The sequence below is a fragment of the Eptesicus fuscus genome, chromosome 4 (genome assembly GCF_027574615.1).
Source record: "Eptesicus fuscus isolate TK198812 chromosome 4, DD_ASM_mEF_20220401, whole genome shotgun sequence".
NCBI lineage: Eukaryota > Metazoa > Chordata > Mammalia > Chiroptera > Vespertilionidae > Eptesicus > Eptesicus fuscus.
The window spans coordinates 83,281,145-83,305,109 of record NC_072476.1 but is presented as its reverse complement, the minus strand read 5'-3'; the positions used below and the strand labels follow the sequence as shown (position 1 = coordinate 83,305,109).

General features: G+C 37.4%; 1 protein-coding gene across 1 annotated transcript in view; it reads right to left on the bottom strand.

Annotated features, from left to right (window-relative positions):
* LOC129148874 (cAMP-specific 3',5'-cyclic phosphodiesterase 4D-like) overlaps nt 1–23,965 on the bottom strand; it is a 500,245-nt gene that overhangs the window by 51,063 nt on the left and 425,217 nt on the right. The window lies entirely within an intron of this gene.

Genomic DNA, 23,965 nt, shown 5'->3' with positions numbered 1-23,965 from the left:
TGCAGAAGGGTACCTTCATTTCTCAAAATTTTCCTTCTCTCATTTTCAGGGAAAAATATGAAGAGGCATGATATTGTCATAGTTAAGAACACATGGTCTAGGGCATCTGGGTTTTGCACTTATTAGTCAAGTGAACTTGGCCAAATTACTCAACCTCTCCATGCCTCAGTTTCCTCTCCCATCTAATGAAGAACACAGCTTTTAGAACAGTGTCTGGCATGTGATCGACATATGTAAACTGGCAATTTCTTGTGTCATGGAGGCACTTAGTCAACAAGAGGCATGCTTAGTACAAGGAGGGAATGTTTGCCCATTGAGCTTCTCAACCAAATGTTGATAACTCTTGAAAAATAGGAACCCAAAGTAACACTGTAACCTTGTCATTTCCATTTGGGTTAATAGATAGTAGTAATTAGATAAGGGTTTGGACAATAGGTGAGAACTCACATATCTAGATAACAAAGATATGGGAGTGTGCATTTTGTTCTCATGTATTTATAAATGGAATAGGAAAGTCAGTTGGCTTTTGGTGAGTAACTCCAATTTCTACTTTGGATGTTTTCACCTGAAATAAAATCTGACTCTTGCTCTCCCTAGCCCCACCACCAAACAGAAAGAACTAAAAGGAGAAAAAGGTTGCCATACTTTAGAAACTGTTCCTCTGAGTCCGTTATCTTTATTGCATATTATATTAAAGGCTCTATTCCACCCGAGAAATCTCGCACACATTTCAAAACAGTAAAAACAAAAAGATATGCTACCTGCAATGCCAAAACTGTATCAAGCAAAATGTAATCATTCCTCTCTTTCTTTAGTCTTGCATATGGGTAAGAGCATACAGGTGTGAAGTAAGAGCAAAGGTAGTTTTGACTATAGAATGGTAAGTAATGTGAGATCAATGTTCTTGGGAATAACTAGAAACCTGAGCTTTTTATTGCATGGAGTGAATATTTTGTGGATTCTACTGATGTTAAAATTACCTCAGGGAGATTATCTTTGGAGTGGTAGAGATTGAGCTGCTTTTGGAAGGCCAGGTATTTCTGTTACCAAAATAAATACTGCTTAGGCAATGGCAAACACGGGAGAGAAACCACAGAAGAAGGGTTTTCCCCATTTCTTTGCTGAAATACTGGTTGGTAAAGTAAAATAGGCAAATAATTTGGGGGACCCAGCATTTTAATCTTCGTCATGCGGTCTATACGTCAGCACTGTAATTGCTGTGTGTTGATGTACCTATGTTTCCCTCTGGATGCTTCAAACATCGGCTGATGCCCCTGAGAGAGTGTGGTCTTTAACCTCTTTCATAGCTTTGGTCACACTGATTACTTTGCTGAAATGTCTCTTCACTGGAGACCTGACTACATGTCAAGCTCTCCTTGATCCTGCTGCCCCACCCCCCACTCCCCCGACACACATCCCAATTCCCCAACAGAATGAGAACTGATATCTTAGCAGCTCCTAAAGACCAGACCTCCCCCACAGTCCTCAGGTAAGTAATTCATTGTCCATGGGGATCCTACTGTCCCTGTTCTATGGGCCTTTTTCCAAGGGTAATACAATGATAACAACAATAATAGAGAATGCACTGTTCTCAGCATTTCATATCCATTGTCTCATTATCACTACATTGGATAAAGGAACCTTACTCAGAGACATGAAGTAATGTGCCTGAAGTTTGTATTTTTATCAAAGATACCTCATTGCTTCTGTAGGATCCAGTGGTCCTTTATTAAAATATTGGTGCAGTTCATCAAGACTAAGTCCCAAAAGGCTATTTAGCTCCCACAAGTATCAAATCATAGCAGAAACCACATGGGCTTTGGAATCAAATCTGATTTGAATACACTCTGTTTCTTGCTGGCTCTGGAGCCTTAAGCAAAGCTACTTAGGTTTTCTGAGCCTGAGATGCCACATTTGTTGAAAAGGGATTCTAAAGCATTCACCTTTAAAAAAACCAAAGTGGGCTAATGAATGTCAAAGCATCTAAGACAGTGTTTTAAAAGTGGTATGGGTTCAGTAAATGTCAATTCCCTTGAAATGCACACTGGAGTTTCCTATATATTTCTTTGCTATTTTAATAAGATGGCCATAATTTGGCTCACTGCATGAATCTGGAGGCCAATGAAGCACTCACTAATGAAATTATCATTTGCAGCCCTTCCACTTACTGAAACTAATGGCCAGCACACAACTTCCTCCATTCAGACGGTCCAACCAGATTTTTAGTGAAGGTGGTCATATATTTATTGTTTCTAGCAGAACAAAATTCTGTTCTTCCTTTGACTCCAAGACTTTTCTTTTATGTGGCTCTGCCTTTGTTAGAGCAAGAGAGGGTATGACTTTGATCCTGGCTCCCCTCCAAAAGTAATTTCACCACTATAAACTAATTCATTATTATTGAATAGCATATTCCATTCCATGCCTAAGGTAACATACCAGTTTTAGAAAGGTTTGATAAAGCTGAATGAAATATTTCAAATTGATGACCTTTATGCCCCTGAGCTCAACTATTTTTTATTTTCCTGCAGCTTTCCTAGTTCTCTGAATATTTGATGAGTGACTTTGGAAGCTACTATCAACCCAGTGTTGTGCCCTAAAGAAAGAAGTGGTCAAAATGTATTGGCAATGAATGGCACACAGCTATGAAGCCCTGGTCTTTCAGCACTAGCCCTGCAGATCTTCCTGGTGAACTAGCCAAGTGGTTCCACTGATAACACAAGTACAGACTCCCCAAAGGTATGATGCAATTTTTTTTTCCTGCTCAGATCATTCTAATACAAATCCATACATATACAAGTCCAAACCCTGTAGCAGAGGGTTTCAGGTTTTGGAGATCAGATATTCCTTTAAGAAATAAATAATTTGCAAAGCAGCAAAAATGTAAGCCTTTGGGAAAAAAATCATAAACATCACACACACACACACACACACACACACACACACACACACACACACACGGCTATAATTCTAGAAAGGTCAGTATTGCCTAATGGTTAAGCCTGAGGATTTTTAGAGACAGATTGCCTACATTAAAACTCTTATTCTACTGCTGTATAGTTACAGATCTTCTGCAAGTTATTTAACCTCTTTCAATTGCATTTTTCTCATCTTCAAAATGGAAATAAATACAGTACCTATTTCATAGGGCCATTTTGAGATTTAAAGGAGGTAAAGCATGTGAAGAGCTTAGCACACTGTGGGACACTAAGTGCTTTGTATATTTTTATTGCTATTATTTTAAGGGGGTTACCGATCCTTAAAGCCTTTTTGTGGACTCCAGGTTAAGAATGTTGGCTATGAAATAGGGATAAAGTTCAAACCAAGTAGGGACAGTCCACTTCCCATAAAAGCAACAAGATCCTGTTAAAGTAAAGGAACTATCAACAAAGGGCCTTAACCAGCTCTGCTGCCCTGCCTGGTCCTAGCAAGCAGGACAATGGGTCTAGTCACGTCCCTGTTCTTCCCAAGGAGCACCAGCCTGTACCAGCCACAAGGGCTTGGCAGCAATGGCTGCTTTCTGCATTGAGCAAAAGGGCTTCTTGGCTGCCTGAACCTAAGGAGGTATTGTTCTGTTCTTGACATATTCTTTACAAGAACCGCGGTGTAAGAAAGGGCTGCTAGAAGGTTTTAATGAGAGAATATAGATGCCCAGTTTAAGGACTGACATACAAAACCCTCTAAATAAATGTCGTCTCTCCCGTTGGCTCAGGAGGAAGGGTAACTTGGCTTGACAAAGTCACAGCTCTAGGAGAAATTCCACTGACACTCAGGGGAACGTCTAAGTTATGTAGTTTAAGTAAATATGACTTGAAATAAGTAGGCCTTTGAGAGGGCTTTTCTTTGGGGATTATACATAGATTTTGCTGGTATAATGAAATTTTCTCTTAAAACATTTGACTTGTGCTTTAAGGCACACTATTTTAGTCTAAGTAGATGCGTTAGCCAAATTAGTACTTTTTGAAATGATTGAAATATCTAGCAGCCAGCAATTTCTTTAGTTGGAAGTAGCCACAAAGAGAACAGTGCTTGAAGGTTCTGTATCCTATTGTTTTGTTCAGAAAGATTATCACAGAAAATGGCTGAGTAAAATTACTTTAATATATTCCTTTCTGTATCCCCAGCACCTAACACAGTTCTGAAACCATGTACAGGAACTTAATAACTATTCATTGAATGAATTTGCTATATATGAACTTTGTTACCACTTAAAGAGATCTCTGTTTAACACAGGTTTTATTGCTGAACCACATGGGCTTTGTGGAGGGGAATGAGCTGTGCAAACACACGCTATGACTGATACATGATGCAAATTTTAGCCCTGCAGTGGCCTGGAGAGCCCATACTTCCTAATGGGGTCTTAGAGTTGATGAGCAGCAGAATCACTATTTTATTTTCAACAAGATTCACTGACACTTTTTCAACTGGTCTTACCAAACTCTTTGGGTAGCTCCTGCTGCTTTTGATCTCATTTTACTTTTAACTCCATTTGTGTGTATGGGTGGGGAAAAGAGAAAGAGGGAAATATCTAAGTAAAGAGAATTTAGCCATGTCAGAAGGGACTATAGGACAAATCACAATCAATAATCCACCCAAAATGCCAGTCATTTAAAATTAATTAAATTTTCCAATGCAGGAATGATGACATAGATATGCCCATGACAACAATGGTAGTAAGAGTTAGCACTTATGGAGTATATACTCTATGCTAAAGATTGTATTAAATCCTTTTGAGGGTTTTATTTGATCCTTAAAACAATCCCAGGTGGAGGATAGTAGTATTTCCCGCCTCTCTTTATAGATAAAGAAATTGAGGCACAGAGAAGTTACAGACAGAGGTAGAGCTAGTGTCAAAGCATCAAGGCCATTCTTCATTATCATACCAATATTTCTCTGTGTGGCCATAGACATCTACCTCAGAATTAACTGGGGTGCTTGTTAAAATAAATTGTTCCAGGTTTATTCAGAGCTACTGAGTTAGTCTTGAGGATGAAGCCCAGGACTCTGCATTTTTAAAGCACACTCATAGCATTTTTTATGTACCCATAGTCTGTGAACCACTCTCTGTGCAGCATGAATCTCATGGCATGCTATTCTTACATGAATCAGATTTAATTGAATGATTCTCATTTTTACTATAGAGACCCAACTTATGAGTCAAAATATATCACCACATTTTAAAGAAACATTGAAATAGTCTCCTATCAAAAATTGCCTCAACAATTAAAATCATTTCAACAGAGAATCCAAACTGTTATTCTACTGAATTGATAATATAAATGTAACTGCATTTGCCCATGTTTGGAAGATAGATTTTTGTACTACTCTGTTTTTTATGTGGATCTTAGGCCTTAATATCCCAGAGGGAGGGAGAGAGAGATAAAGAGAAAGAAAGAGAGAGAGGAAGATTGACATTGACTGACAGAGATATATCAATTGGTTGCCTCCCACATGCACCTTGACCAGGGAGGGGATGAACCTGCAACCAGGTACAAGCCCTTGACCCGAAATTCAACCTGCTCCCTTTGGTCCGGGGGCCAATGCTTGAACCACTGAGCCAAACTGGCCAGGGACAAATATCTATCTATATAAAAGGCTAATATGCAAAGTGTCCCCTCGGGAGTTTGACCAGGAGAACAGGAGTTCGCTCACTCGCTATGAGGTGTGCTGACCACCAGGGGGCAGCGCGGAACATGGCAGGTAACCAGTGGGGGCGGTTGGGTGCTGAGGGAGCCAGGAAAGGAGAAGGTGGGGAGGTGGGGAGGTGGGGAGGTGAGGAAGGGAGGAACTGCAAGGTGGTGGTGTGCGCAGGTGGAGAGGGAAGGAGGAGGCAGGGAGGCGGGGAGGTAGGGAACCTGATCAGCCCTGATCTCCAGCCGGCCTAGGGACCCTACTGGTGCCATGCACTGGACCTCTAGTGTTTCAATAAATATCTGGCAATATAGTATGTACTGAGAGGTTTGTAAATATTTAAACTCTTTGTCCCAGTAATAGCTTTCCCAAGAATTTTGCCTAAGTAATTAATCACAGATCCAGATTAAGATTTTTATTACAAAGCTGTTTAATGAACCATTATTTATAATAGAGAAAAAGGGAGAAAACTTAACTGTCCAGCAATGGCTAAATAAAACATTTTTTAATTTGTAAAATAGATTCTATGCCACTATCAGAATATCAGATTTTACTAGAACACTGAAGATACAGGGAAATTCTTATGGAAAGTGTTGCTAAATGAAGAAAAAATTATATATACAGTCTTGACAGTCATCTGGCACATGACCATAGGATATATATGGCAATAAACATGTTTCAAGTGTTCAATCTCTGTACCCCAATTTTGTCCTTTCTCCATGTATGAATATGTACATTATGTGTGTGTTTGAATATAGTGTGTATATGTTTGAGTATGGTGTGTGTGTGTGTGTGTGTGTGTGTGTGTGCGCGCGTGCACTTTAAAGTTATACAGGAAAAGCCCAGCAGGCGTGGCTCAGGGGTTGAGCACTGACCCATAAACCAATTGGTCACAGGTTTGATTCCGGTCAGGGCACATGCCCTGGTTGCAGGCTTGATCCCCAGTAGGGGGCATGCAGGAGTCAGCTGATTGATATTTCTCTCTCATCAATGATGTTTCTATTTCTTTAGCCCTCTCCCTTCCTGTCTCTCTAAAATAAATAAAAACATTTTTTTAAAAACTACACAGGAAATAATCAACATGTTTTAACATGGCTATCCTGGTTATTTATCCTGGTGATCACAGGTTATTTACACTTTGTAACATGTATCTTTTGTAGTTCCCAAATTTTCCATGATGAATACGCATTTATTTTGTATTTAGAAAAACACATGCTATTATAAAACAATTCAATGAGGAGGTACTTTTGGAAATACATGGATGATGTGAAGTGAAGCGTGCCTGCATTACGGTCCTCACGAACAAAGGGGCTTCTGAAGTGCCTCACCTGTGTTCCCGCCAACAGCGATTCTGGCGACAATTACGCTGTCAGGGGAGCTGCAAACTCAAATGCCACAATTATGAGCTTGAGCAAAGAAGGATGTATTGGAAGTGGCAGGCAATGTCGGCTTCCGCCAAAATAATGGTCAATCTAATGTGTGCTTTTGCCCAAAATGGAAAGTAACATGGCTGTAACTGGATATTGTAAATAAATGGTCAAAGGATCCCTAAATAAGCAATATCACATAAGCCTCCTTGCAGCACATTTTTCCTTCTGGGATCCGTGTCAGGCTCACAGACATGGAGGCAGCCAGGAAACTTATCTGTTTACCTCTAATTTATTTTTATAACGGCACATACCAGCAACGGGAGAAAACATTTTGTTAAGAGAAAAATGAAACTGGCAATAAACCCCCTGAGTTTCTGAAAAATCTTAACAAACCAAATCTCTACTTTCATGCCGCTGTCAAACCTAGCCTCATTAAAACTTTATTTTCAATTGAGTTGCATATGTATGTGTATGTATTGGAACCTTGAGACTTGGCCTCAAATCCTCGCTCTGCCAATAGCTTTGTGCCTTTGGGCAGATTTCTTAGCCTCCCTGTTTCTTGGTTTTGCCATCTGTCAATGTGGATGCCACACAGGCTGGGTGAGAGAATGAGAGTAAAGCAGAGAGCAGAATGGCAGGCACGTTGTAAATACTAAATGCAACTCAACTTGATCCTTTTCCCCACATGCTACGAAGTAAGATGATTTGAAAAATGGAAGTATTTAAAAAAAAAAAGGAATGTAGTCAAACAAGTGTGTTTGTGTGTGTGTGGTGCACATGTGTGTGCAGGTGGTGAGACACACACATATCTGTACACACACACATACACATATATGGATATATTTTAATAGATTTTTTTTTTAATTTCAGAGAGGAGGAGAGAGAGAGAGAGAGAGAGAGAGAGAGAGAGAAACATCAATGATGAGAGAGAATCATGGATCGGCTGCCTCCTGCATGACCCCTACTAGGGATTGAGCCTGCAACTGGGCATGTGCCCTTGTCTGGAATCAAATCTGGGCCCTTCAGTCTGAAGGCTGACGTGCTTTCCACTGAGCCAAACCAGCTAAGGCTATAGATAGATATTTTTAAGGCTAGAAGAATAACTAGTATCTGTTTAGCAACAGCATGGATGGACCTAGGATTGTTATGCTAAGTGAAATAAGATAGTCAGAGAAAGACACATATCATATGATCTCACTTATATGTAGAATCTAATGAACACAATAAACTGAGGAGCAAAAACAAACGAAGGCATGGATACATGGAAGAGACTGACAGCTGTCAGAGAGGATGGGGGCGGGGGGACTGGATGAAAGAAGGTGAAGGGATTAGCCAAAGAACATACATGCATAATCCATAGACACAGACAACAGTGTGGTGATGACCAGAGGGAAGGGGGCAGGGGGCTAGGAGGGAGGTAGGCAACTAGGAGGGGGGAAAGGGGCGGGGGAGGGCTAGGAGGAGGTGGGCAAAGGGGTGGGGGGGTGGAGAATGGGGATATCTGTAATAGTGTCGACAATAAAGAAAAAAAATTGGCCGAAACCGGTTTGGCTCAGTGGATAGAGCGTTGGCCTGCGGACTGAAAGGTCCCAGATTCGATTCCGGTCAAGGGCATGTACCTTGGTTGCGGGCACATCCCCAGTAGGGGGTGTGCAAGAGGCAGCTGATCGATGTTTCTCTCCCATCGATGTTTCTAACTATCCCTCTCTCTTCCTCTCTGTAAAAAAATCAATAAAATATATTTTTTTAAATAAAGAAAAAAAATTGTAGAATTTTTTTTTAAAAGAAAAAATTTCTTTATTGTCCCTGGTGAGTTCTGTTCAGGTGTTGATGCTCACCAGTCAAAGACAAAACAATCTACAGAGTCAGCTTTGTTTGAATAACACCATGGCATCTATTCAGAAAGGTACCCACCTCTTTTCTTTTTAAATATTGAGGCAGGCCTCTAAGAGGTTTCGTTAAAGCCAATGGCAATAAACATGTTTCAACCTCTGTTATGCTTCACTGTAGACTCTGTGTGTGGTTAGGTTATGAAACAAGAGCTTGACCTTACAGATATTTAAAAACAGAAAAAAAATACACAGAATGATGTTAACTCAGTGCTTATTATCCTAATAAAAACACATAAATATCCAAAAACAAAAATACAATTATCCATCAGACCTTCTATTTCTTATTAAATAATAGAGGTCATTGTTACAGATCTAGTCATAACCAACTCTGACCTTAATAAATCTGATATAAAAACATATTACCAGTGGGGACTATATTAACCTTATGTGATATTTTCAACCATGATGACTAGTAGTTCAATAATTTTTATTTAGGTGCTCTTCTTGAGAGAAGAGTAACCATCTATGGAAGTATTTCACATGATTATTCCTCCTTGAAAGGAAGGCTAGATCTACATGCATGTCAACATACTCATAAAAAGTAAATATGCAATCAAAATAGTCAACAATCTGAAATCACAGTCATTTTTATAGTCCCAGATGTTGATCTTTACCCAAATGAAGTGAGGCTATTTTATTTTTTGTCAGAACTCTAAAAATTAAATATTTAAATCACTCAAATATATAAGTAAATACTCTATCACAGCATAAGTGTGGGTATATACATGTACACATATGCATATGTTATGGGCTGAGAATCCAATTAGGTTTTGTAAAAAATATTTTAGTTACGTATAAGCTATAATGCTTGTATTACACATCTTGTCTGTTAAACCACCTACACCCACAAACATATATATACCCACACACCATTATAATATAGCTTTTAAAATTATTTCATATACCTGACCTCATCTGAGCATAACAGGAACCATAGTCTAATTGAAATAAATGCCTCTATCATAAAACTAATTCAGTTAATTAGTGACTATAAAAGCAGTTGATTTATAAGCCTATCTATCCCATAGCCATGCTAACTGAACTAATTAATGACATGTGTCATGAAAAGCTTGTTGAATTAATAAATGCTGTTACATTAAAAGGCATACAATAAACAACTCCTTTAAAGCACAACATTGTGATGAGTCAAATATTTCACTCAGATACATATTATAGTGTTGTGGAAGAATGCACGGGAGAAGGATCAGCCAGTACTCTGAAGGAGGAAAGTTTAACCTTTATTTCTCAGATGTGCTAGTCCAGTGGTCGGCAAACTGCGGCTCGCGAGCCACATGTGGCTCTTTGGCCCCTTGAGTGTGGCTCTTCCACAAAATACCTGGGTGAGTCTATTTTGAAGAAGTGGCATTAGAAGAAGTTTAAGTTTAAAAAATTTGGCTCTCAAAAGAAATTTCAATCGTTTTACTGTTGATATTTGGCTCTGTTGACTAATGAGTTTGCCGACCACTGTGCTAGTCCAGGGGAATTCTGGACCCAAATTCTGAAGTGAACTTGTGGGGAGGCTCTGGCCTCTATATCTCCTCCTGTGGCGGGACCCTGAGGTTAGGCTCTGCAGCTCAGCCCAAGTCAGTCAGAGTGGGGAAGTAAGATTACAGTTTTAACCAGATACTGAACTAGGCTGCAAGCCCCCTCCCCCCTAATTTTCCTTTTCAATATTAGAGCAGATCATCTCTCAAATTTAAACAGAAAACATGTCATATAAGTTTATTCTTGTTATTTATATACATTTTGAGAGTCCTTGCATAATAGCATATAGCACCTGTTCAATAAATAGTATTAATGAATAAAGAAATGAAGGTATAAACATTTTACATTCTTATAGCAAAATATGTATGTAGGTAAAACCTAGGAAAAAAGAAAAGAACTAATGTTGTTCATTTACCATTATTTTAATTAAAAGTATTAATTTCCCCTTTAAGGTTATGGAAAGGAAAAGCAATTTTCAAAGTATAAAACTATGGGTTTTATATTTTGTCACAGGGGTCTCTTAAAGAGCTAATTCATGATCTATTGTGTGTGTGTGTGTATATACATATATATATATATATATGCATATGCATATACATTGTATACAATAGATATTTAGTGGCTCCAGCTTGGATCACTGGCTATCTTAACAGAAATTAGGAGACTTTAGAATACAGGCTGAAGTTTTAATTTACTTTCGACTAGCACGCAATCTCAAATAAAGATCACATATTTCAGAAGTTAAACTCTACATAAGTAGGAAATGTGATTCAATATTTTAAAGATAAATTTATACTTTATTTTTCCTCTAATATATTAATCATAGAGCCCAAAGTCTGCCCTTAATTGATACCAAGTCAAAATGAAGAAAAAAAAAATACAAAGTTCCTCAACCAACAGCTAAGTAAATGCATCAGAGCATATAATTGTGATGGTATTTTCTTAAAAACAGTACAAATACTGGGCATGATTTTTGTGAAAATAGAGGGAATTGCTGATTTTTATGTAATGCATTTGTGTGTTCAATGCTTGTGGGCATCACTTAATGCGGAAGAAGCCTCCACTTACTGAGAAAGACAAAGAAATAAGAGGCCCTGCCCATATTTGCTCAAGGCTAAGGGCAACCTCAGTGTCCTAGAGCCTCAACAATGAGCACTTCAGGAATAGTGCTCATTGGGATAGTTTGACTGGATTTACTACAATGGCTTTTTATGTTGATAAAACAGATTTTAATTGGTGGACATTTTTTAATACAAATGGAATGTAACCATAGGCCTGGGGCATTATTGATCAAGGATTCCCTTGATTATACAGTAGTCACTTGCTAGAAAAATGAAATCTTGCTGGACAGGTGGCCTGGATGACAGTTCCTGCAACCTGCTCTCTACTCCAGCATTGTCACTTGAACTTCACCTGCTGCTCTGACTCCTCCCTGGTCTCTGGAAATACTTTTTATTTTAATCAGGGGCAAATTTAAAAGTCCTCCAGCATCAGCCTGAAGATGCTTTCACCCCACCGCAGCCAGCGTCACTTGAATGTAAGTCCCATCTCTGATTCCTGGCTTCGGCTTTGATTCCTTGTGCCTGTCTTCCTTTCCTGAGACTCCAGTTTACGTGACCTCCAGATGTGGGCTCGAGTTGCTTTGTTCCTATTCCACCCTGAACCACAAAGCTGGAGTACAAACCTTCCTGAGGTCACATGATCAAGAGCAGTGATCTTATGGGAGAATATATTTCTACTAGTAAAAAAAAAAAAAGTGCAAGTATCTCTATCATGTGCTTATTTTTAATAAGTTATATTACATTCTTGTTTCCTTGTACCAAAATATTACCTATTTTATAAAATATACAACAAAAAGAAATTTTGAGACGATGAAGAGATACATATTTTCACACTCTAATAAGCTGTCTTGTCTTCATCCTGGGCATGTATTTCTAAGACTCACCTTCTCTGAGCCAGTTGTTAGGACACTGTTATATTTTGTCCCCAAATGTCAGTTGGTAGGTGACACTGCCACTATGTCTGGCAGATGGAACTCTCCCTAGTGCCCACTGGGTAGTGCACTTAGTCCACTGCACTCATCGAACACCTCCACCCACCTACCACGCTCCCACCAATGTCTGCTTTATCCTAGTGGGAGGGCTCATTCCAGGTTCCAATAGCTCTCATATTGTCTTATCCTCGTGTAATGAACTCACAACTCTCTGGGATAAGAAAGGATAAATGGCCGAAACCGGTTTGGCTCAATGGATAGAGCGTCGGTCTGCGGACTGAAGGGTCCCGGGTTTGATTCCGGTCATGGGCATGTACATTGGCTGCGGGCACATCCCTGGTATGGGGTGTGCAGGGGGCGGCTGGTCGATGATTCTCTCTCATCGATGTTTCTAGCTCTCTATCCCTCTCCCTTCCTCTCTGTAAAAAATCAATAAAATATATTAAAAAAAAAAGAAAGGATAAATGTTTTTACAGGGATTAACAAATGGATACAAGCAATAAGAAGGTTTCAAAGGCAAATGTAAAAATAGACGATTAGAATAGTTTTAATACAGCATGTTTCTATCAATGGGCTACACAGGTGTTTTTTGTTTGTTTGTTTTTACTGGTTTCTATTACAATGTTAATTGTAAGATGTAATTTTACACCCGGTAAGTGTAGACATGATAGACGATATACAAACATTTACAAAGCAAAAAGTAAAGTAGGAGATATTTAATAGTGATCCTGAAACATATGGCTAACTATTTGGGAGTAAAATACACTTGGATCCTTATCTTAAAATAAATTTCCAACAGATTAAAGAATTAGGTAAAAAATAAATCCACAAATAAAAAATATATAGCTAAATATGTATTTGCTCTTAGTATAGGGAAAAAAACCTTATATTGTTAAAGCAAAGAAAAAAGTTACAGAAGAAAAAAAAATCAATAAATTTGACTATATACAACACCATAAATAAAAGTAAAAGGAGAACTAAGAACTGGAATATATGATTATAATAAATGTGGGATAAAAAAAGACTCACATGTACAATATGTAAAGAACTTTTGCAACTAAGAAACACTATACAGTCACAGTAAAAAAACACCCAGCTAATAGGCAAATAAAAAATTCAAAAAAGACAAAATGCTGATATTTTTACTTTTTGGGAAAACTTAGAAAAAGCCTAAATGTCCAACAATAGGCAAATATTTAAACTGTGAAATATTTTTAAGGCAGAATATTATAAATACATATAAGTAATGTTTGTTTTTTTAATATTCAGAAATTAATTGTATTTTATACATCAATAATGAAATATCAGAAAGAGAAATTAAGAAAACAATCCCATTTACAATTGCACTGAAAAAAAAACCACACCTAGGTATAAGTAATGTTTTAAATATTATCAAATGATATGGAAAAAATGCTAAATTTTAAAAAGCTGGAAGTAAAAGTATATGGTCCATATGGCTGCTATTAGTCCTATTTTGGCTTAGAAAAAGACTGAAAGAAAATACCTACAACTTCACAGTGGTTATTTTGGGAAGTGGTGAGGTTATGAGTCATTTATATTTGTCTCTTTGTTTTTCTATATTTTTAAAAGATCCTAGAGTGCGCAAGGATTGCTTCTATAATAAAAAGTATTGTAATAAAATAACATATGTGGGGTTTAATGTGCCTTCCCTGTAAATATTTTACAGATTCTATGGCAAGAAATTTAAAAGTTAGTAATGTTTTCCTATTTGAATAGAATATAAAGGCGTTCCCAACAACAGAAGTAGTCAGACTCTGTGAAGTATATTTCATAGTTAACTTGGGGGCAAGCCACTACTGTGCTGTACCTTGTTTAAAAAGCTGTATGAAGGCGGTTTCCCATGGGCAAGCTTCTGAGAGACAGTACAGCAGAGCTGTCAAGGGCATGGGCTTTGTTGCCCAGCAGCCTGGGCTGAAGTTCTCGCTTCAGTGAGCAAAGCACTGCAACAGTCCAGAAGGCGACTGTGCCTCTGCAAGATTCATTGGGACTAGTCTCCCTACACAGATGCCACCAAACCAAGCAGGAGGGGGCAGAAAATGGGGACAACCTCATTTCTAGTGACTAAATAATGACTGCATGGATTATTCATGTCATCTAGATTATAAATTGAGAAGTGATAGTATGGAATGTATAGAATAAGATCCAATCATAATCAATGCCCAGGTGATTCCCTCCCTCCCTCCCTCCCTCCCTCCCTCCCTCCCTCCCTCCCTCCCTTCCTCCCTCCCTTCCTTCCCCCCTCCCCCTCCCCTTCTTCCTTCCTCCCTTCCTTCCTTCCCTGAGTGCCTATGCTCTCAGCATAACAGTATGTAAAATACAGTCCCAGCTCAACCAGGGTCCTTAACAATTGCAATTAGATCTTGATCAACAGTAGGGTCACATTCTCTAGTCACATTATACATAAAAATGTCCAAGAATATTGCCTTTTTTTTTTTATGAGGGAGAAAAGCAGGCAACTATGAGGTTTTACAACACAAAATTCTTTGTTAACTCTGTTGACATTTGGCAAATGAATTACTAGTTGCCTCGTGGCAGCAAAATCTCTATTTCTGAAAAAAGATGCTGTGATTAGTCAGTGTTTTTTTCCTCGAAAATAAACAATAGTCCTGCCAAAGGGAAAATGTATCATAATTTGAAAGGAATACATTTTATGTTGTAAGATATGCCCATATTTAAATAAAATAAAAAATATTAAGACTTCTCTTTAGCTATGATCATCTTCATAAATTAATTGTGCAGGAATAGATTGTTAATAGACAAGTTAACTGGAGTTAGAACTTGTTCTGGTAGCATCTTTGTTAATTTCATCATTCAATCCCTCCATCCCCAAATACAGACATCATACATAGTATATTCTTCATTCCCATAGCACAGTGGTTCTCAACCTTTCTAATGCTGCGACCCTTTAATAAATTTCCTCATGTTGTGGTGACCCCCAACCATAAAATTATTTTCGTTGCTACTTCATAACTGTAATTTTGCTACTGTTATGAATCGTAATGTAAATATCTGTGTTTTCCGATGGTCTTAGGCGACCCTGCTAGTGGTTCTCTTGGGTCGTGACCCACAGGTTGAGAACTGCTGCTGTAGAGCCTAAGACCATCGGAAAACACACACAGAGAGAGATAGAAACATCAATGATCAGAGAGAATCATTGATCTGCTACCTCCTGCATGCCTCCCCCTGGGGATCAAGCCTGCAACTCGGGCTTGTGCCTTGACCAGGAATCAAACTGTGACCTTCTGGTTCATAGGTTGATGCTCAACCATGAACCACATTGGCTGGGTGAAAACATATTTATTTATGTCAACAGTCTTTGTATATTTACATAAATGTGAATGTTGTGCCTTAACTTTTTCATTAAAAATACACCTAGACTAAACTAATAATGATGCAGTTATTTGATAGAATTTTTTTTCACCTGTAAAATAGAATGAAAATATAGCCACATTGGAAAAAAGTACAAAAGTTAAACATAGAGGTACCATTTGAACCAGCATTTCCACTACTAAGAATATACTCATCAGAAATGAAAGTATATGCCCATACAAAAGCTTTTACATAAGTATTCATAGCAGCATAACTCATAAGAGCTAAAAGTGAAATAATTCAAATGTGTATCAACTGACGGATGAATAAACAATCTTTGGCTTAGCCATACAATGGAATACTCTTTATCCATAAAAAGGAATGAAATGCCGGTACACACTACAACATAGTGTAATCTTAAAAACATTACACTAAGTAAAAGAAGCTAGCTGTGAAAGGCCAGAGGTTTTATGATTCAACTTACATGAAATATTCAGAACAGGCACACCTATAGAGGCAAAAAGCAGATTGGTAGTTTCCTAGGGCTAGAGTTGGGCAGGTGATGGGGAACTAGAAGGTGATAACTACAGGTTACTTAGTTTCCTCTAGCATGATAAAATGTTCTTAAACTAATTGTGATGATGGTCGAACAACTGTGTGAGTATACTAAAAATCAATGAATTGTACAACGCCAAAGGGTTAATTGTATGGTATCCCAATTACATCTCACTTAAGATCCTCCAAAAAAGAGCAGAAAGCATCTTCATGTACTAATATACTATCGAATGAAAAAAATAGTTATACATATTCCATTTTCATTGCACAGAAATTGTTCAGTCAACCCCATACTGATTGACACTTGGGCAGTTTCTACTCTTCTAATTACAAAAACTGCCACAGAACATTTTTTGTACATATATTTTTGCACCTGTACACAGCAAATAGGTAGAGTAGATTAAAAAATGAAGTTGTTACCTTAAAGAGAGACAACATACTATATCGTTAAAGTAGGGCAACAGAAGACTACTCCTTTAATTTGTGGATAGCTGTAGCAGCTGTTAAACTCCAATAGAGTTTAATTGCAATTACTGAGCAAAATTCATGTCTCTGAAAAAAATTAAATGAAAATTTAGGATTTACCCATTCTCTGTCATGAGAGCATTAAAGATGAGGCACAATAAGCTCCTTTTAAAAGAAATTCAGACAAAAACCAATGGTTTATTCTATGTGACTTCTGGAACTCAAGAAAGTGAAGCCTCCTTTTAATAGGCATGAATTTATTTGAATTTATTATGTGGTTTCCCAAATGCTATGCACATTTAAACTGACCTTTCAGCCTCAAAGTAGGAGTCTCAGAGCTAAAGGATGAAGGGAATCTGTTTCAATTAAGATAAACATCAACTGCCAAGACTGGATTAGATTATTTGAATTCTAAGAAAACAAAACTGTCATCTAAAGAAATGCAAAGCATCAGGGGCAGCAGTAAACTTAATAAAATGTTACCGTGTGATGTTTTCACGGTGCAAAGAGATATTACTGAGTGTTCATGGAACACAGGCTATGTTGGGATGTATTTTTCCATTGATTTTTAGAGAGTGGAAGAGAGAGGGAAAGACACAGAGAAATATCAATGTGAGAGAAACAACTCGTTTGGTTGCCTTCTGCATGCACCCTGATCAGGGCCTGGGCCGGGGAGGACGCTGCAACTGAGGTCCGTGCCCTTGCCTGAAATCGAACCCGGGACCCTTCGGTCCACAGGCCAATGCTCTATCCACTGAGCCAAACGGGCGAGGGCTGTAAACATTTTTTAAACATATGTATATTTATTAACTGATTACATTTTTAAATTCAAATCTTAACTAAATATAGCCCATGGAGGCATTAGAACACTGAAATAGATGCACCCATAGCCAAGGAGAATTCAATATTGGTTTCCTGGTAGGCAATGTGCTACCTAAAGTCAAGATAAGTTTACTGTGAGAAAATACTCTTTAAAGAATGACCACAGGGCTAAATAGTTCTTAGTGATTTCCGAAAACTCTTTCTTTTTCTTGGTTGGGAGAGGCATTGAAAAGCAGAGTTATCTTTAGCCTAAAAAAAATGTCCTTCCAGTCTAGCAAGTCAAATTTTGGCAAGCTCTTAAACTTTGATTAAAGAAGATAGATTTGCAGCATAGCATTCCGAGGGCATTTTTACTCCCGAAGGCTTTCCTTGTATACCTTGGTGAACCCCATCAGGGTTCTCGGGAACACATTCTCACACCAGAAGTTGGGGCAGATAATACTGAAAACAACCTAGCCAAAGACCAACACTGAGGACAGACAGTGGGGAATCCATTATTCGAGGATTTCCAATTTTTCCTTGGATATCTGAATGTGAGGGCCAAATAAATGTAAGGTATTTAGAGAGCATTCTTCCATCTATTTTTTTTAAATGACTCAAAAGATGGTCTCTTTGTTCTTCATGTCTTTGTATAGTCAAATCCTTTGTATCTGCTATAATCGTAATTTTTGCTCAACTGGTTCTTTTAGTTTTCAGCTTCCCTGACTACCCTAATTAAAGTACATTTCCAGGACACACACACACACACACACACACACACACACACACACACACACACACTAACTCTGTCCTTTCTGTATCCTCTTCATTGCATTTATTAGATTGGAAATCTTTTATTAACTTAATTATTTTTGCTAAGTTAGCTCCATGAAGGGGGGAGGCACCATTGTAACCCCAGTGCCTAGTACATAAGAGACTAAATATATGTTTGTCCACATAGAAATATATAGAAACTACCCTATACAAAACTGTAGAAAAGTATCCTAAACAAAAACTTTCTCAAACTATTTTCTATAAAAAAGGATTCGTATCTCTATATTCTTGTGGCATCATTGTAGGTTACTATTAAATAAAAATAATTCATGTGTATTTAAGAATTGAATCTCAAGTAACATATTTCTAAATACTATAATATTGAGAAAATTTTATTTATATATACTATACACACACACACACACACACACACATATATACACACACATACATATATCAAGGCTATATCAAGGAAGTCTTTAGTCTAGCTTTAGCTAGAAATGAAGTTGATTTCTTCCATATTCATATAAATTTATTTCATAGAATAATAAGTTTAGATTAAGCCAAGATTAAATTATTAACCTTTAAATTAAACAATAATTAAGTTTTACTTACAGCTATAATGCCATTTTCTCAGTAAAATGTCCATTATTATTTCACATTTAAAGATCTTATATGAAAATCATATACATGTCATATCATATGCCATTGTAAATGGCTAAAATTCTTACATCCTCAAATAGTAACTGATATCAAAGAGTAACTTGTATCAAAACTAGCATGAGCCCAGCCGTGATCGAACCAGAAAGTTATGGTTCGATCCCACATCAGGGTACATGTCCGGGTTGCAGGCCCAACCCCCAGCAGAGGGTGTGCAAGAGGCAGCTAATCAATGATTCTGTCATCATTATGTATCTATCTCTCCCTCCCTCTCCCCTCCTCTCTGAAATCAATAAAAATATATATTTTTTAAAAACTGGTATGAAAACATACACAAGAAAATGCCAATAGGCATTTCTGCCTCCTAATAATAATAAACTGGCTAATATTTGTTTGATTTGCTATGAACCAGGCATTGTGCCAAGAAAGCACTTTCCATGTATTCTTTTATTTAACCTTCAGAGGAACCCCATGGACTGTTTTCCCCCTGGTCCCAGATCACTCAGTTTGTAAGTGGAGAAGCCTAGTTTTGAACTCAACCTGACTTCAGGAGCCACTTATATCTCCTGTACATGATGGCAATTCCAAGCTGCGCCTGAATTTTAATGTTCAAGCCTATGATGTTTCCCTATGAACCACAAAACAACAACAACAACAACAACAACAAACACACAAAGAAATACTTCGAATGCAGTCAAGCAGATAAGGTCTGACATCAAAATGATATCAAGGTTTACAACTAGCTGTTAGCTTTTCCGCAGAACAAAAATATACATCTACAAAGATATACAGGGCATGACCTTTGCCCTCCTCCCCACGCAGGTGCAGGAAGCTTAAACAGGCTTCATCAAACTTTCTAAGTGTTTTTTTTTTCTTTCTCTAAAATGGTTAAAGGGTTTCTTAGGTAATTGAGAAAAAAAAAAGTCAATTCTTTTCAAGAGAACAGATTGTATGTCATTACATGCAACATAACTTCCCACCTACCCACCTACCAGAGTTACTCAGAGTCCCTCTACAAATCTTTCCTAAAACACGAGGCTTATTCTCAGGGATCAGTCTATTTTCTATTACTCCACTTTAGTCACAACTCAGGTAAAAAATATCTTCTCCCCACTCGCATGCATGAATTTATTCTGGAGGCTATCCTAAATCAGAAAATGCTAGGATTGAGAACAAACTTTATAGATGCTTTCATGGATTTAATTTTATTTCCCACCAAATTTATTGGAATTCATAAGTTTCAAAATGAGTTGATATGCAAGGCACTACTTCTTTTTATTTATCTGACTGCTTGAATCTACCTTATCTCAGCCAGAACAGATTGTCACCAATTTAAAACAACTCTTAGTATACTGAGAGTCTTTGTTCCTTTTTCTCTTCCAATAGGTTCAATTTCTAAAGTTGGGCACTAATGAATATAGAAAATCAAAGAAGACTTTAAAGCAACTTTTTATTCAGAAATACTTCCGAAGACACTAAGTTATTCATTTGGTATTCAATTAAGTCTTGCCTTGAAGGTATGCAATAGACTCAACCATTTTAGGGGGAAGGGGTAGGGGAAGAGGGAAGAGATTAACCAACGAATTTATATGTGTAGCCCTTGGACAGACAATAGTGCATTGAAGGCCTGGGTAGGGGAAGGGAGCAGGGTGGAGGGGGCATAAAAACATAAACATAGATTAATGGAACAGAATAGAGAGCTCTGAAATATATCCATGCATATATGATCAAGTAATTTACAACAAAGAAGCCAAGAACATTCCATGGGGAAAGGACAGTCTTTTCAATAAATAATGTTGAAAAAACTGGACTGCCAAACACAAAATAATGCAACTATTTTATACCAAACACAAAACTAACTGAAAATGGATTGAAAACTTGACTGTATGACCTGATACCATAAAACTCCTAGCAGGAAATAAAGGTGGTAAGCTCCTTGACATAGGTTTTGACAATGATTTTTTAAATCTGACACCCAAAAGCAAAAGAAACAAAAGTATCTCATACTAAAAAGCTTCTGCACAGAAATAAAAACCCATCAACAAACTTAACAGGTATCCTATTAAATGGGAAAAAAATATTTGCAAAGCATATATCTGATAAGAAGTTAATATCCAAAATATATTTAAAAACCCATTCAATTCATAAGCAACAACAACAACAATCCGATAAAAAATTGGGCAGACCTGAATAGATATTTTTTCCAAAGAAGACATACAGATGGCCAACAGGTACATAAAAAAGATGCTCAACATTATTAGCATCAAGAAACTTCAAATCAAAAATTCAATATCAGCTTACACATGTTAGAATGATAATCAAAAAATGACAGCTAGAGAGTGTTGGTGAGGATATGGAGAAAGGAATACCCTTGCCACTGATTGCAGTATTATTTGCAATAGTCAAATATAAAGATAACCTAAGTGCCCACCAATGGATGAATGAATAAAGAAATTGTGATAGTGACACACACACATAGGGGAATGTTATTCAGTTGTTAAAAATGAAAGCCTGCCATTTGCAATAGCATAGATGGGCCTTGAGGGCATTATGCTAAGTAAAATAAGTCAGAGACAGAGAAAGAAAAACACTGTTCAATCTTACAGGTGAAAACTAAACTAAACAAACAAACAAACAAAAGCCCCCCAAACAAACAAAATACCCCTAACAAGCTCATAGATACAGAAAACAAATTAATGGTTGCCAGAGGCAGAAGGTGGGGGTGTGGGAGAAATAGGTGAAGGGAGTCAAAAGGTAAAACCAAACAAAATCACAATGAAAAAAAAAAATTCCCATAAAATCTCCTTACCTAGGCATTAATAACACTTTAGCTATGTCACCCAGACATTTTTAAACACATCGATATCCATACACAGAGTATTAACATTTTTAAGATTTTAATAAAATAAAGAAATATGACTGCACTCAACTATGATAATGATAAAATGAGCTAATTTAGAGAGCTGGCAGAAGAGAGAGTAGCAGTTGTTTGTGGAAAGGAAAAGTTTATTTCTCCTATTGGTGAAGCAGAGCCCTCAGACCTTTTTCAAAATTTAACTAGGACCTATAAAAATAAAAGTATCCTGAAGATTATCTATAAAGATAGAGATTTTGGCAAGGAATTAAATTAAGTCAAATATTCATTTGGAGTTATTTTTGCTTAAGATTCACTTCTTTCCAGGTATGTTTCTGATGTTCCCTTCCTATAAATATACAACATTTTTCTAGTTCATATATTCTATGTTTAAAAAAAAATTAAAGGCTAAATTAATCTAAATAAAAAAGAAATCTATTGTTTTTAAGGTTTGTATAAATATAAAAAATGTAAATGTTTAACTTGGCTGGCATAGCCTTATTAGGAAGTGACTAAACAATTTATTTAGAATGAGAATACCTGTTTAGCCCAGGGAAAATATTTTGGTCTAAAAATAATCAAATATTCCAGATTTATTTTAGATTACTCCACCCTAAATTCAAGTAGTGAGGTGTTTAAATGATTTTGTTCACCACTGGGTTTCTGAAAGCAACTGAAAAACACAGTTTAAAACAACAACTATAAATATACTTTCTAACCATGAAAGTAAAAAAAAACAAAACATCCCAGGGATAGAGTAGTAGATGAAACTAAAACTCCTCTGTCCTACAGAAATATCTTAGAAAGTCACTAGATTGGAAATTTCATGAAGGCAAAGAGTATATATTTTATCATTGTCTCTCTAACAGCCAGCAGGGTGCCTGGGGCGGAACTGGTTTAATAAATATTGTTAAATGAAGCAATGAAAAATGCATCTTTTCTTTTGCAACTAATAGAGAAGCTACAGACCACCGCCCCCCCACCCCCAGCACACACACACACACACACAAACTCTTGATTAAGGACTATGTATTTTAAGATAATGTTTTTGAACAACACTAAAACAAATAATTTCCTGCATGATTAAGGATTAGACCTTAATTTTTTAGCATTTCAAAATACTTAAGACTAGAGTGTGGAAATACTAAAAGCTAACTTAATAAATGGGGAAGTTCATAATACAGGGACAAACAGGAATGCTAACCCTGACTTTGGAGATCAGAGGTTAACTCCATTCAGGACAAACTTGACTCTTAGATTCAGCGTCCCAACTGTGAAATTTACCTGATGTGACAGTTATGTTGGCCTTCAAAATGCTCACAGTGAAGCAGGAGTGAGCTTGAAATGGTGGTCTTTGTACTTATCTCCATCCAACAGGTCTCTCACTGCACAAAATAATCATCACCCCACTGCTAGAGTCAGAAGGTCAACCACGTTAGCGGGGTGATTAACACGTGCAACACACATGAGCATTTCTGAATGCATCATTCATTACAAGTTGATGGCACTGAGATGAGTTGCTCAGGCAGGGAGAAAATATTGAGGAATACTGGGAAGTGTAGGTTCTGGCACGTGAGACATGGGTATGGGGAGAAGTACTGAGACCAGAATTATCAGTGGAGGTGGTGAAATTAGGGTGAAAGCCAGAGGAACCAGGCAAAAATCCTCCCAACATTACAACTCCTTGACATAGATGGTAAATTCTGTCTCCACAACTCACCCAGTGAAATCCCTACCCTAGCAGAGAATCATCTATTAGAGGAAAATTAAAAATAAAAACAAATTGTAACACTCTCACAGCTCTTCTCCACGCAACAATCATGTTGAATACAGATGATGGGACAGGCACTACACTGGACAGAGGGGTACAAAGATAAACCCAGTCTAATTCTTTTGTTATTTACATGAGAAAAATCTTAGAGTTAAGGAGAAATTTCATGTGTATTTTTAGGGAAGGGTATAATTACCATAGATATACTTACCGATTCATATACAATTAGACTCAATTTTTATAACAGGACTCAAATAAATAATTGGGACTATTTTTTTTTTTCCAAGCAAGAGACTCACAGAATCTTTTGTGGTCCAATTTTTTCTGCCCTCTTCTCCATCCCCATCACTACTCCCCGCCCCAAGTGCTTAACTCCACCCTCAATCA